This window comes from Amblyomma maculatum, chromosome 1, assembly GCF_055883805.1.
Source record: "Amblyomma maculatum isolate TAMU_Amacu chromosome 1, ASM5588380v1, whole genome shotgun sequence".
Classification (NCBI taxonomy): domain Eukaryota; kingdom Metazoa; phylum Arthropoda; class Arachnida; order Ixodida; family Ixodidae; genus Amblyomma; species Amblyomma maculatum.
The window spans coordinates 207,896,747-207,913,285 of record NC_139344.1 but is presented as its reverse complement, the minus strand read 5'-3'; positions in this window follow the sequence as shown (position 1 = coordinate 207,913,285).

Genomic DNA, 16,539 nt, shown 5'->3' with positions numbered 1-16,539 from the left:
CGTGGCTCTGAGAAATTCTCTCGTGGCTTGTGGCGCGTGACTCTCTTTCATTCAGTTACACCAGCAACGGCATCAACAGCGATGCGGCTGAACCGCCGAACGTATATAAGAGCTGCGCTCTACAAAATTTCCTTCATAATTAAACCATACCTCCCATTTAAAAGCTCACAGGCGACCGACGAGATTCAAGTGGCACATACGCCGGAGTGTTACTTTTCTACAGCATGGTACATACATCTTTCTCTTGTATGTGAGCCAATCACGGAGACGTGATTGTCCGTTTCGGCATCATTTATTGTGCTGCGGAAATCTATTTTTAGAAAACGTCCGGCCGTCTGTTAACTATGCCACCTTTCAACTGCTTCCTGCAAGAGGCACGCTGTCGATTTTTATATGCAGCGAGGCTTCAAACGGCCGACGGGGAGCATGTTGCAGAATTTAAGGCTGCGATTGAGGGACACTAAAGGGGCTGATCCCGCACGACGCAGTTCTATTGCGGTTAAGCTAGCGCTGAGGCATTTCCAAAGTTACGCCCAGCGATATATTGTAGGCTTGTGTTCATGGGGCGCTCAAACGAATAGTTCCGTGGAAGTACGCATAGACAGCGAGCGTACACTTACGAGGCCAAACACCGAAGCAAGAATTAACCCACCTTCGAGGCCTAACTCAAACAGTGCAACCAAGTCCGAGCAGCAAAGGTTTCGGTTCGCTGCTCATTTCTTTCTTGAACACTGTGAAGGTCGCGAGGAATCCAGCTTGTTATACTTTGTCGGTGTTGCCTTCCTTGCGATGGCCATTTGCAACAAAAAGGGAGATGTGATTTAGAGAGGGTTAGTTGCCTGCGATGGAATTTGGCGGGGTGAGCAAATTTGTAGGGATAACAACTAAACAGGGGTTGGCGTTTATTTTATGTACTGTGGTATTTCGTGTGGATGAAAACCAAGATGCAGTACTTCAAAGTACTCGCAGTGCTTTTTAGAAGCAGTTAAATGGCATTACTTTTCCCGTACACGAACTGGTACTGTATAATGTAACTAAATTAGGTCGATTTTTAAGATAGCAAATATAATGTATCTTCATTAAACTTTTAAAATGTAATTTTGCCTTCACAGTTTGGGACTACCGATAAGAAGAGGTTAAATATCTAGAATACTCTCAAGCACTACTGTGTGACCTGGAACCTTTAAAGGCCGAAATATTTTCCGCCTAAATGATGGCATCTACAGAGACCGTACCGGTCATATTGTTAGGCTCTCACGTCCTACACACGCTCTATTTCAGACGCGTGGTCTATTGATGCTCTCCCAACTGCCCCAAGGTACCTCGAAGCACTTGCTGCCTGGAAAATGGTCACCGCGTGTTCCAGTGCCCTGCACCACATCCTCGCTGTACCAGGTGCACCATGGTGCTCGCTGAGCCAGAAACCCCACACCGCTGCCAGCCGTGGGGCCTTCAGTGCCATCGAGACCATCCCACTTTTGAAGCGAGCTGCCCTGTTCAAACGAAAAAAAAAAAAAAAAAGCATGCCCGCGGCGGTCGCCTACCAATACTGTCTTCGAATCCAACAAGACCATCTATCCAGCGTCCGGTGCTTTCAGTCCTCTGCGGAATCTGAAAAGCCAGTGGAACCCCCTAAAACGCAGCCCCAACAGCTGACACGTCCCATTCTCTTGCTTCGCGGTACGGGCTACTCTCAGACACCCAATCAAACCCGCCGCTTCTACGTGAATGTGCTGTAATCCACTCCACCACTACTCTATCCGGCATCAACGTCATCCTCGAAACAGCAACAGAAAACTTCACAGGAGGCCCAAGCTTCCAGTATTCCACCATCGGCCATGGAGCACCCAGCACCTCACCAGGTTCCTGAGCCGGTACGCCAGCGAACCTCGCCAGACAACGTGACCACAACCTCTAAGCAGGATTTGCCATCTTCTTCCCTTGCCACTGTCTTCACTTTTTCTGAGCTAGCAAAACAAGTAGCTGAGCTGCAGCATAAAAGCGAACCCCTTTCCGCTAAAATCGATGCGATGGAAGCACGCGCCAACAACCTGCACACACAGATGAAAAACCTCAACACATGACTCACAGGACCTCATCTCTGTCGTTATGCCTCTTGTCGCCAAATGGGAACCATTCATAGCACACTTTCCACTATAGAGTAAGTGCAGGCCCAACAACTAGAAGTCAGCTCACCGCCCGCAAAGCGCATCTACTGCCCCAGAACTGTCTGCGGTAGCCATGTCGGTTTGGTTTGTGGGGTTTAACGTCGCAAAGCCACTCAGGCTATGAGAGACGCCGTAGTGGAGGACTCCGGAGATTTCGACCACCTGGTGTTCTTTAACGTGCACTGACATCACACAGCACACGGGCACCTTGCTTTTCGCCTCCATCGAAAAGAGGCAGCCAAGGCCGTGATTCGATCCCGCACCCATGAGAACAGTAGTCGAGCGCCGTAACCACTACGCCACCGCGGCGGGGTACGCGGTAGCCATGTTCAAACACGACAATGCACACTAAAGAAATCCTCATAATACATACTGCGATGAAACTGTCGCAATCTCAAAATCAATAAAACTCCCCTTCATCATTATCTTCTCACACTATAATATTCCTCATTTCCTTCTCCTGCAAGAGACGCGAAGCTCATCTGGACATTCCCAGCTACCGTCCATTTGCGTTTTTAACCTGCTCTTGTCTCCACCTTTATCCGAGTTGATCTCAAATTAGAGCATCTCGTGGTCTCAAAGGCCTTGCGATCAAACTTTTTCACCAGCGTGAACAAGTAAAAAATGGAGATAGCCGAGCTTTCAACTTTATTTCAAGAAACTGAAATCCACCCCCACTCACCATGTAAACGCCTACCAGAAGGAATAGTCAAGGTTACGTGACAGTCAAGCCGCGCGAACGAACTGGGAATCACAAGTTGTACAGAACATCCAAAGATAAGAGAAGCATCATTGCCAAATCGGCGCAAGACAATGAATTACATGTAAGAAAGCGCAGACCACACATGGAAAAAAAAAAGAATAAAAACACGGTTGAAGGCGCGATTTCGCTAGAACACGTGAAAGCGAGAAAATGGTAAAAAGGTTAGCGTTACGAGGGATGAGCGCAACAAATAACACTGATATAACGAAAAAAAAAAGTAACATATGAAGAGTGCCTATAAAATGCATTGAAATCAGAGAAAACCAGAGAGGAAAGCGATTAGTTTTTCAGATGGTAAACTGGAAGGGGTGTTTACGCAACCTTCCTTAAGCCATTAGATGTAGGCGGCTTCAACAATTTCTAGCGTCAGTTTTTATTTTGTTTTTTTCAGGACGGATGTTTTAAATCAAGGAATGCATTTCTTTTTGCGCTCACATCTCCGGCAGTGGACGGGCGAATTTCTCAACGATACCCCAGATAAGAAGTTCTTGTGTTCCATTAACCTTTCATTTAAAAATATTTGTTTGGCACATGTATACATATACATGCCTTAGCGCAAGTTAAAAGGATGGAATAAACAACGCACTCCTCACAATCCACAAAAGGATCTCTGTGCGTAATTGTGTAGCCACTTTCCATTTTGATAACTTTGCCTGTGCAACTACGTGGCACAGGTCAGCCGCCATTTCATAGTGAGCAAGCACAGCTTTGTTCGCATTCTTAGCGGTACATTCCGTGTAGCCATCTGGGAAGATTACTTTTTTTATTTAATTCCTACATGAATCCAGAGGCCACGGGGGTGGTATGTGCGCTCGGCCTAGTCATGTGATATTTCTTAGGCACCACCACCGGCACATACTAGCCAAGCCCACCGCGACCTGTGCACTCTAAGCTGCATGAGGAGAGCTCGAGGTTCCTTTCCACAGCTTTAGCTGCGACGACAAGGACAGAAATCGTTGATGGCACAAAAGAAAAGGCACTGAAATTCCAGCATGCATTACAGTAGCATCGCTAGCATCGCTATGTGCAGCACCATGTTTTTGTAACGATGAATTTGCACGTTCGGTTCGAGCCCATAATTTTTTCGTTACTGCTAAACGTGCTCCCCACAATCAGATTGCGGAGCAGTTGAGTCACACATGGCTTGCACAGGGCTTTCACAATCTACCGCATCGCAGTAAACAGATGCAAAAAAAAAGAAAAAAAAAAGCTTGTTCGAACTACTTTGGATCATTCACGACTTTGCTTCGCTTCTTTCGTTCGACACTCCCCGCTGACTGTTTCACAAAGAAGCAGACATACGCCCAAAAATAGCGAGGAAATGGCGCGGTACTGACAATAAAGCCAAACCTGCTGTAACCTTGAGACGACGATTTGGAGCGGATACAGAGCAACGCAGACGTAGACATTATAGCCGAGCAGAGTGCTTTCCCTGGAAGCCACTGGTTGCTATCTAAATCTCGCATTGCTGTACCATGGGAACTGCTCGGGCGCTGACATCGAAGTGTTAGGCAGACAGAACTTTGTGCTCTGCCTGGACGATTTCGCTTGTTCCAAGAATCAACGCGCCCAGCTCGTCCATGCAAGGGCACATCATACCAAGCTGAAAATCAGCCACGAGCTTCGCACTGCAAGTCGAACGAATTGAGACAAGAACAGCTGGTTAAATCCATACAAGCCCGCGAATTTATTCGGCTGGCACTTTAAAAACTACTAATACGAACAGACGGGTGCAATAAAATTTCTAACGCCACATGCGGCACTTTGTCACAGTAACACTGAGTGTCCATTAAAAGAATTTCAAGGAAGTGACCAGTGGTCTTCCTCGAAGGAATCTTCGCAAAATCCGCTACAGGGGGGCGAGTGGTCGTCGGCATCGTATATTGTGTATCCCGGGCTGTCGTAAAAACCATGCAGCACAGACAAAGGGTGCTCACGCTGAACGTCAGACACAGTGGAGGCGAGCTCGGTGGTGCTGCTGAAAGGTACGTACGCAGTGAAGCCGTCGTAGTGAAGGTCCATCTCGGGGGCAAGACCCGGACCGAGCGTGTTGCGGGGAGGCCCGCCGGCGGAGTGTTCGCTGGGGGCCGGCGTCTTCACGTCCTCAGAGACGGGTGTCGAATGCCTCACGGCTGTCGGCGACGGGGCAGAGTCGAGGCATTCGTCTCCGCTGCTCGTGTCGACCATATCTGGCGTCAAGTTTTCTGGAGAGAATGTGATGCTGTCCTCATGAGACATTTCGGTCGTCGGAAAACTGGCGGCCGACAGACGCTGGTAGATCAGGAAAATAGTTGCAATGGCCTCTAATAGTTTCATGGTGACAGCCGTCGTTCACCCGGGTAACGCCGAGCACCGCCGTGTGAAAAAAAGTGGCGCAGTTCTTAGCGAATAAGTTGCTTTTATAAGCGCAGTAATGCTTGGCGCATGCGTTAGCAGGCTTGCAACAGTTGGCTTCAACGACACTGCCCAGCAACATCAGGAGTGTGTAGATAACCCACCTACCGTGATTTCTGAACTATAGTTTGCGGGCTATACACGTATAAAAAGTTAAAAGTTAAATTTTAGCATGATGCCGACTATCTTACGAGTGTGGACTGGGCATGGTTTGATTTCATTATCGTTTACAAGCGGGAAGAGCAAAAAAAAAAAATAATAACATGGCCTGACTACGCCTGCGGTGCTCTGCCGTGGGTAACCGCATAGGAAATCAGCACCGATATAGCATCAGCTACGATATGCGAGCGAGTGCTGCTCGAAGTACTTACAGTGTCCGTTTTACAGTGTTTTACGGTGCTTGGATTAGGGAGCATATATGTAATACTTCGACGAATATAAATAAATCAATAAAGGCGCCAAAGTGTAAATGTAGAACTAATGCCAAGGTCGGCGATGTTCTTCGTGAAAAAACGGCGTCGATGGCTCCGAAAAAAAAAAAAAAAAAAAAAAGAGCCTTCGCGGCACCATTCATGTTCAGTGTTTTATATCTTCACTTTTGCTTTTTTTTTGTGTATTTCTTGCTTTACCAGTGGTAGAAGCCTGCAGTTTTTAATAACGTTCGTCTTGCGCCTTCTCTTCGGCGCGTGCTGTTTCTTGCACGTATATCTATAGGGTCACGTAAATCCAAATAGACCATCTTATTTGATGAGCTTGTTATTCGCTAATGGCAGACAATCTAAGAAAATGCGCATTCAGCAAAAATTTCTCCCTGCGGATTATACACCAAGTCCGGACTATGTAAGCAAAAGCGCTTTATTTTGAGCTGAAATTTGCCCTTGCGTATATAAGCCCAACGTGCGGACAGTAGTCCATAAATTACGGTACATGCTCAAATGAAGGTATCTTATCTCTGTTCTTTTTTTTTTTTTTTTTTTTTTTTTTACCAAAACGTCTGACAACAGCATGAGAAGCGTGATTAAATGTCTCAGCAACGCAAATATTGTTTTGTGTGGACAGAAAAATACCACGCCCTTAACTGAACTTGCCGTCTTGAGTATTTCGCTGCGGAAAAAGCTACACAAAATACGCAGAAAGTGGCTCCTCTTTGCTGTGAAGCAACGTTATATAAACCATGTATAATCTGCTCTATGTTTGGCATGTGCCCATTCAGCAGTGCAGCTGCTAGCGCTAAGCGGGAACAAAACGTCTGTAGTAGTCTGATATAGGGCCACAGTTCAGAACTTCAGTTTGCTTCCTCCTAACACGAGGAGCACTCCACGCCACTTCAACTCTAGGGAGCGTTGAGGGGAGCCACCTAAATTTCCATCCGCTCTTAGCTGCTCCTTGGTTAAGGAGGCACTCAGAACAACGAGGAGCCATTTGTACTCGTCTGGTGCCGACCATCTGCACCTGATATACGAAATAGAATTGTTTTTAGGAGCGCGCACCTCCGTGTGCTCGTTTTGTATTTCAGACGTATTGTCTGAGTGCTCTATACTTGCGTACAATCTGTGCCTCCGCAGCGAAAACCAGGCAGAAAAAGAGGAGATTGGCCTTCGTCAGTGTGCCATGCCGTGTGTTGTTTACAATAGGGATGCAATAGGCTTAAGTGGGGAGTCGGAGAGACGGCAGGCACCGGTAGGGCTCAGGTAGCCCGTTCTCCACGAGACAGGACGGGGGAGTCTAAAGCCGCCACCAGATTTAGAGCCAGCGGACGACCCAGTGACGATGTAAAAGGATCTCGGAGCCCATTCTTTACATGTGCTTGGCCCCGGAGCACGTCGAATTTATTATACGTTTCCGCTGCCACCAGTCGAGCCACACTGAACCGCGCTAGCTATCACTGAGGTCGAGTACCTCTTTTCGGCGCCTTGTATGAGCAGTATAGAAACACTACCCAAACGTCACTTGCCAAGGGTCCAATATTTGGGCGCCGAGAGGGGAGGGCATCCAGATTTACGGACTCAGCAGCGAATAGAAAAACCCTAAATCTTTTGATTTGCTTGTTTTGGGAACTTAAATGACTCAGCAGTTAGATACTGAAGCCAATAGTTTTGCTTGCAACAACATGAAATAAAGGGGCGTGTCATTCTCGGCTTCATTACGGAAACATTCTTTGAGCGGCTTTTGTTGTTACAAATCTGTCTGTATGGTTGCACCTGGCTGCGCCGGCTTATCTAACGACGCCGTCCGATGGCGTGGCAAGCTTGGTGATGAAACGGCGCACTATTACTGCGTACTGCCAACAATTCATTTTGCCGCCACTGATGTTGCTCGTTTTCATTTTCCATTTCCGCTTTTTATCAGAGCGCAGAAGCACGACCGTGTTGACTAGCGCTGTCATCTTACACTATAACAATTATTACTAAAATTATACCTTTCTTTTCAACTCAAAACACCCCGGCCATTAAGACAAGTACAGCCGTTAGCCGAGTAAACTGGACAAAATGTATTGGGCTATGGCATGGGCAACCCCGCTCAACTTTGCGAACCTTCCTTGGCCGCCAACCGCAATGAAATACCCAGGTGTGCCAGCGGAGAATTATCGCGACAATAAACCGAATTGGAAAAGGCAGTTGGAAGACACCCGCACAAAAGATGACAAATGAAAGGGTTGTGGTTACCTATATTTTGCCTGGGCTACACTGTGCAACTTGTGAAACAATAAGTAAGTCGTGGTACGATATGCAGCTACCGCACTGTTCGCGGATTGATGTGCAGAAACTGCAGAGTGTTTTCGCAGTGTTTATCTGGGCTTTGAGCTGGGAACGGCGCAGCACAATGAATTTGCTTAGAAGGGCAAATGATGGGGGACCAGGGCTGGGTCATATTTTCTTGCGCCAAATCGTTAATAGATTTTTACTGTTCAGAGGTGCAAGTGGCCCATTTTTGCGCACAATCTGTGAAATAACGCTGGGCCATGCATTACCGGTGTAAGATTTTGGAACGGAAAAAGTACAAGGGCGAATGTTTGGCTATACTTCAGTGAAGTTGTACTTATATTGCTGTGCTTATAAATAGAGCAACACCTGTCTGCTGCAAAACGGAAAAGCTCTTGCGGTATGTGTGACTTTTGTCTGAACCTATGTACTGGGTTTTGTACTGTGGAGACCAGGACAGTAATATATGAGTTGAAACGGGTTTAAAAAATGTGATTACCATCCGCTGACGTTACCAGACATGTTAAAGGTTCAGCTAGAGGTACGGAACGCAAACATGCCAAGCTAGCGGCAGAGACCGACGAACAACGGGAGAGTCGACTGGCGCTTAAAGCTTTCGTTTGTATAACTGGCTTTAGTCGAGCTAAGCCGCAGCCATTTTTTAAGTCATACACAGAAACACCTGTCGTAAAAGCATTTATAAAAAAGAAAGAACTATTCCTCCCATGGGACGCAGATTGTATGATTTGCAATCAGTTGGAGAAAATCGTGGTAATGTATTTATGCATTTCTGAGAAGGATTCTATTTCAGGGATGTATTGCAGAGAACGATTAAGAAGGACTTTTCATTGGACACGTACGGAATACGATCTCTCTTTGTCCAAAACTAGGAAAGTTCGACACATTAATGCATAATGGACCTCCACGCAGTATTTGGTTTTCGAGAATGGCTGGATATATCATTGTGAACTAGATGCAAGGCCTGCCGGAATCTATTTCTGCGAAAGCATGCTCTGGTTTGTGGAAATTTAGAAAAGGCCTCAACAATTAAGGTTCCTTTAGGAGGATAAAATGGGTACAAGTTTTCCTCAGACCATGGTGTTCGCGGCTTATCAAGGTGAAACTCTAGGGAGAATATCTTGTACCACAATGGCGCTCTTTGGCCAAAAGCGGCTCTTGCGCCAAAAATGGCATCGTCATTAGAACAGCGGTTTCCGTCTCGTCCATTTGAACCGCAAAACCGGCGCTGGATCCCAGGTTGGAAAAATGCGTATCACCATCGTTAGCGAGCATAGCTATAATCCCGCGTTATTCATGAACGCTTCTCAAATACCCTTGCGAGTTGACTCCACCAGCGTATTTTGTGCTGTATTATTAGGTGTGTTTTGTATGTATTTGTGTTTGCTTCTCTGCAATCTTTTGTCACGCATTGCGTATTTCCTTTTAATCAGCCCTTCGCATTTCGATTACTTTTAATATTTCTGTCAGCCCTCTCCTGAGTGAGTCTAATTGTACCATGTGGATTACAGATTCTCCTTTCTGCGTTTTCTTGATTTCGATGCCATTTCGCAAGTCATACACATGGGCATAAGTAGAAAATTTCCTTCTTGGGTTATATATATGGGGGGGGGGGGGGTCCGCGTAAATTTACAAGTTGTAATAATGTGCTCGATTTTTTAATTTGGTGGTAACAAGCCTGTGGATAACAATTATGGCTATGTTTCAGGCTAGAAAGCAGGGAAATATCAGAGTACTCAAAGAAATATTCGGGAATTCTGCGTCTGTTTGGTAATTAATAAATACTGGTAGTAAAGATTCTGGACCAGTTTTGGGACATGAAACATTTTATTCACACAGGCTGGTCATCGATCTTTTACACGTCGTTGTTAACATGCGCAACATTTCGTTTTCTATACGAGACCTGTCCGGCCTTTAGAGGTATATCGCAGCTGAGGGCACACTCTCTCCCCATCAAAGTTACCATTAGCTATAGGCACAACAATGTCAACGCGGTATAGCGCACTGTTGCGTCGTAACTTGCATTAGCATGGCTTGCTTCTGGGGAGTATTGGTTAAACTCCTCGCGAAGCGAGTCTATATATCGCCGATCACGGAAATCGAAAGAGGTTGGTAGTCGCGCAAACTGGGTCATAGTAGTTCCGCGGGCACCGTTTCCAGAAATCTAGGAGAAATCTGGTTTCACTTGATTTTTCAGGAACATGTTGGCGATGCAAAATTCGGTAAAATCGGGTTTTACCTGAAAACAAAAAACCCTACGTATAAACTAGTAAGAAAGGAAGATAAAGAAAACGCTGTTTCCGCAGTCATGTCGGAGGTAGGCTCGGAGGGAATGCTGGCGCCACCAAAACTCAAGCAAAACGTAAGGTTTACTGGATTCTTGCTGGGTTCGCCCAGGCTTCGCTCCATATATATGCGTCAGCTTTGGAGCCGTGCAGCTTGCAAAGCGAGGCAATGAGCGGCTGACGCTTAGTCGCCACCCTCTTCGAAGCGTTCTAACACTGCTGAAAGAGAGCCGACGCAGCCGTTTTGTTACCACGCAGCTGTCACGAGTGGGCTCTTTTCCAGAAGCTAATATTTACGACCAGAACACAGCGCCCAATGCCTGCTGCACATCCTTCTGCATGGCCTCGTTCACTCTGCCGGATAACGTTAGTTTAGTAACAAGAGATAAGCACCAACCAATGACTGCTTCTGTTGGCACAACCGCGTTTGTTCACAGGAGCCAAATATCGAAGACGATATTGATGTGGAGGACCCCGCCGAAAATCAAAGCGTGGAGGAAGGCTTGCCGGACGTGGACCACCCGGAGGTCGCATTGAAAGAGGGAGAAATTGTCGCGACAGCTGAACCCGTTGAGGGTGGCGATAATGTCCAGCCGGCCATCAACGTCAAGGGTGGCAATAGTGTCCAGTCAGCCATCAACGTCGTGGCTTGCAAAGGCGTCAACGATATCGGGGGAATCGAAGTGGATGAAAGCATCGAGGAGGTCGCGGCAGCCCCTCGTGACCGCCAGTTCTACAGGGCCATGGACTCCATCATGGTGGCCAAGCACGAGAAACCGTGAGCAGCGCCTCAATGCGCATGTCGTTCTATAGTTGCCAGGATGATGCTACTGCGACTTGCAATATCCACTTTTACCTAAGAAACTATACGGCATCCCGTAATTTTGAAGGCTTAGTATTAAGTCCTTCAAAAATTGGGGGGGACTCTTAAGCTCCTTAAGCGTACGACGCGACAGCGTCAATTTGGCTCCCTTTTGCCGGTTCCCCCTTGCGGATAATGTTCGCGTGCATGTGCTTCCTTACTTCCTTGATTAATAAAAATATTTTAATCTGGGCCCCCATTATTCTCATTAGCATACAGACGTAAGGTACCACAGTGTATGAGAAACCACCCGGTGTAGATATAAACCACCTTTAATGAAGGAGCGTGCCAGCATGGCCTAGATGCAGCGTGTTCCAACTCAGGATCCAAGGGCCCTGGATTCATGTACCACCCTCCCATCTCAAAGCCTGAGTAGGCAGCGCCTGCCGTGTCGTCTGTTCTGACACCTGCCAACCACCACCTGCCACAGCCATGCCCATAATTTTTCGGTCATCACGCCGACGCCGGATTTACTGGAGAATGTTAATGCTAACGCATCAAAAATGACTCGATCCATTTGCATGTTGTGTATATATTGTGAGCCCTCCACGGATCTTCTTTCATTTGTACATACCATGATCTTCTTCTTCCTCTTGTACATACCATCATCATCGTCCCGCGGCGCCGGCTCCGGCACGCGCTTGGGTTTTGTCCATCGGAATAAACGCCAGACACGTCTCGACCTGGCCTTCTTCCACAAGTGGTGGAGGTGCTGGGTATATATATATATATAGTGAACTCTTTTAAGGTTCTCGCTTTATCACAACAAACAGTTTTATAATCGCGGGTTTGATCTCAACCGTGTAGGCCGGTTTTCGACGGAGGCGATGTCAGTTGAACTTGAAGGTATAGAATCCCAGGTGGTCAAAATTTCTAGAGTACTGGACTACGGCGTCCCTCATAGACCGAGTCGCTCTGGCGCGCATAACGCCTATCAACCAAACGAACCCAAGCCATTTGCGAGAACCGGTATACGCTGTTCGATCGAAAAAAAAAAAAAATTTAAGTTTGTAAACGTTCGAGTCGCTAATAACAGCAAAATATCGCGGTTATTGGCTGCATCAAAACATCATTTCGCAGAAATGCTGAGCGAATTAATCACGGACAAGAGTAAAAGGTTTAACTCCACTAGCGTTTCTAAAAAAGAAAACGAAAAAAAAATCACATTTTGAAGGAATATTGTGCGAAATTCGCACCCGTACACCGATGGCTGGCCAGAGATCTCTCTGCCTGCTAAGCCTTGGAAACTGGTTGTAGGATCTTTTACCGATGCTTGGTAGGATACCTGTATCGCACAAGCAACACATCCAAGGAATCAGCAGTGCGATGACGTTTTCGGGGACTATGTTCAAATTCATGTCGATATTTTTCATTTTTATGGTAATGGGTGTCGAAACTAACTGCTGCTTCTCCTTCTCGTCAGTGCCTTCCATTACCTGAATATTTATCCCCACCCACCCCCACCCTCTTAATTCCAACTGATGGGGAATCTTCTGGTTCGATCTAAAGAGTGATCTGGGGCGCAGTTTTCCCCGACTACCAGCGTTAAAAAAGAATGCAAAATCAATCAGTACCAGATTCGGCTTGATAATCACTCTGTAGTACATGACTCGAAGAACGTTACTGATCTAAAATGCAAGGTCACATCATGATAAGGACAGGACATTGGCAGACTATCTGCTAACTTATTAATACAACCCGGAAGTTATAAATACAGTGTCGCTAATTGAAAAAAATGCACAGCACTAGAGGCAGAGGAACAGCAGTCTTAGTGAAGAATCCTCCATCGCACTTTCAGCTGTCGCCCAGGTACAAAAATAAAAAAAGATAGAGTGATACATAGTGCCTTCTGGGTGTCGCAATAAAGTTAGTTGAGAGTCTGCGCTTGTAAGGCGCTTTTCGTGATGTGCGCCATTTCTTTTAGCACATAAACGTTCTTCCAGTCATGGGGCATCGCCGACTAGCCAAACTTGCTGCTGTAATGCAGTATGCAAGGTCTCGCTGAATTTGTGATTCCTGTGCATGTGTCCGAAATTTAGAGCTTCGGTTTGAATGTACGACGAGGCAATTCTTTACGACCCTTCAGACGAAACAAAAGCGCGAAAAAAAAAAAAAAAGAAGGAACAAAAGTGCGAAGAAGGACAAACATGCAGCGCCTTTCATATTTCCCATCAGTAGTTTACACTCAAAACGAATAATCACCGAATACCGAGCACTCCAGCTTTCTGGTATTTTGAGTCATGAGGAATTTAATCGTCCAGAAAAAGCACCAAATTTCTTTCGAGGCTTTCTCTTTTCTCTCCCCTGCAAGAATTTCTTCAGGCAGTTTCTTTTTGTTATTCTGTTTTTGTCCCGCCGTGGTGGTGCAGTAGTTAGAGATCGACCTAGAGGTGGCGCCACCGTCACTCTGGTAGTGTGGATCGGCAGCCGGCGGCGCTCGCAGAAACGCACGCTGCGTAGGTCTGCTTCCGAGTTTGCGGCGGGTTTGTTGGCGATTGAAACGTGCCTTATGCAATGCATTAACGATTTGCTATTTAGAGTGCTCCAATGTTGCAGAAAGCAGAAAAAAAAAATCCGTCATTTCGCAATGCAGCATAAAAAAAAAAAAAGAAAACGATACGCGGATTTTAGGAAAACAAGGCACGTAACCACCCGTCTTTTAGATTTACTGGCATCGCTTTGCACGCTTTTTGCGTTGTACGGCGTTCACAGGCCTGATACTTGGGACTGGACATGAAATATGTTATCGCCTTTTCAACAGCGTGCGCGTATCTTATAGGAGTGAGACGGGCAAATTTAGTGTCAAGCCCACAGAGATAAAAGGTTCATGCTCTGACCTGCAGCACTTTAGAATGAATCGAGACAGCCTGGCTCACTATATCGTACCTGACTCAAGGATTAGGAAGGTTAAATGTAGCACTGAAAGCGTACTGCCCGGTGGGGCGCCGTATACTGAGTGGACAACTCTGGCTAGACAACCAGGCACACGTATTCTCCAAAAATGAGATTACGCCGACGCTGTACAGGAAACCTCGCAGCACAAGAAAGCTGACTTCTCACGTGTAGAGCGGTGAGTGGAGTGAGTTTGCTGAGCTCACAACAAGGTGGATGATTCTTGCGGCAGATAATCTGGTAGTGTTGCACTGTGAAATGACTAAATGATTTCCTGAAACCAAGGGAAGTATAAGAAATTGTTTATGTGTGTGATGTTTATAAATGGTAAATTAACCAGTTTGCTCGAAATACAGCAGAGACGAAAACTGGTTCTATGGATTCTTATCGGCTATCAGTGTACATTAATATGTGTGTATTATGAAATATTTAGTGTAACAGGTGCTGGGAAGGTTTGTTTCTCAAACGTTCGAGCATTTCTCTAAAAGCGAAATGTGCTCACTACCTTTAGCTATTACGGATGCGAAGAAGCCTTCCACAGAAAAAAAAAAAAAAAAAGAAGAAAAGAAATGCATATATGGGTTTAACGCACCATGCGGCATCGGCTATATGATGGATGATGTAGGGGCGGGCCTCGGTGTCGTTGACCACGTGGGATTGTTAAACGTACAGTCAAATCCCACAGCCGAGGAGCACTTTTCGAAACGGCCGGGATCGAACCCCCCGTTCTCGAAATCAACAGTCGAGCGCCCTCACTGAGACACAGCGACAAAGTTTCAGCAGCTAAAAAAAAAAAAGAAAGAAAGAAAGAAAGAAAGAAAGAAAGAAAGAAAGAAAGAAAGAAAGAAAGAAAGAAAGAAAGAAAGAAAGAAAGAAAGAAAGAAAGAAAGAAAGAAAGAAAGAAAGAAATGTACTCGGACAACTCTATCGTGGATACAGAAGGCACAGAGTGGCTTGTTCAAACTGGATTTTGCTATGCAGTAGACTGCGGTCACATGTTTCAGTAGCGGCGGCATTCTGAACAGAAACGGGAATATACGATTTTTGAGCGCTTGCATTGAGTTGTATTGACGGCAGCAACCTATTTTGCTTTGACACGGCGCCTAACGACAGCAGCGCTTCGTTTGAAACACCGTTTGTCAAAGTATCTCAAGCGCCGAAGACCGCGACTGATGATGTCCTTTCCAGCGCGACGTACTCGATATGGACAAGTTTTTTTTTTTTTTTTTAATGGAGCGTGGAGTAATAGCCTGTTCATATTTCTTTGCAAGAGGCAGATATAGGTATAAGCAAAAGCGCACAGGAACCGCGAAACAAACAAAACGTGCTCTTGTACACACCGTACACGTGCACTTAAATCGCTACGGCCTGGCACGCGACGCGAACACACATCCACACTGGGTAGGATTCGACGCTATGCCGCTAGGTGGCGACTGCTCGATCTCGAGGCCAATACTGTACTGTGGCCAAGAAATCGGGATCAAATACCAGTCACGGCGGCCGCTCTTCGATGGAGGCGAAAAGTAGAGCGCCTGTGTGCTGTGTGATGTCAGTGCACGTTAAAGAACCCCAGGTGGTCGAAATTTCCGGAGCCCTCCACTGCGGCGTCTCTCATAGCCCGAGTCGCTTTGGGACGTTAAACCCCACAAGCCAAAACAGTTTCTTTTTTATTTCTTGCTTACTAAAGGTGCTCGTATACCTTACCAAGGTCCAAGTACCAGACGCGACATAAACGTACTGAACGGTCACCCTGCGTTTGACGATAGCTGTATTCGTGGCTCAACATGCTCCGCGTAGTGCAGCACAACAGCCGACTGTAGCACTCGTCCTCTGCCTGCTTGTTCTGCTTGCGGCAAAATCGTCTACTTGCGTCTTTTCTCGCCCGTAGGAGGCACCGTGTCCCAGATGAGGAGATCGACAGCACCGTGATGGCCTTCTGCGTGGCCGGTGGCTTGGCGCTGCTTGTCATGGCCATATGCACCGTGAGCTTCGTCATCGTCAAGATGATGTGTGCGTGCCAACCACATATCTCCTTTGCACAGCGTCTTGTTTACTTGTATTAATGTCGTTACAAGGGGTGAACTACATTCTGTCTGATCAGAGAAAGAGGTGAACGCAAGGACACGCACGCTCGCGCACGCACGCACGCACGCACGCACGTACACACACACACACACACACACACACACACACACACACACACACATACACACACACACACACACACACACACACACACACACACACACACACACACACACACACACACACACACACACACACACACACACACACACACACACACACACACACACACACACACACACAAAAATCAGACTGAAAGTTGTGTTAATATAAGGGTATCGTCAAATGTATGTTGATATAGGAAACGAAGCCTGGTAAAAGCAAGAATTCCACAAAAAATAAGTTCCGTGAAGGTGCCACTTGCGAGAAA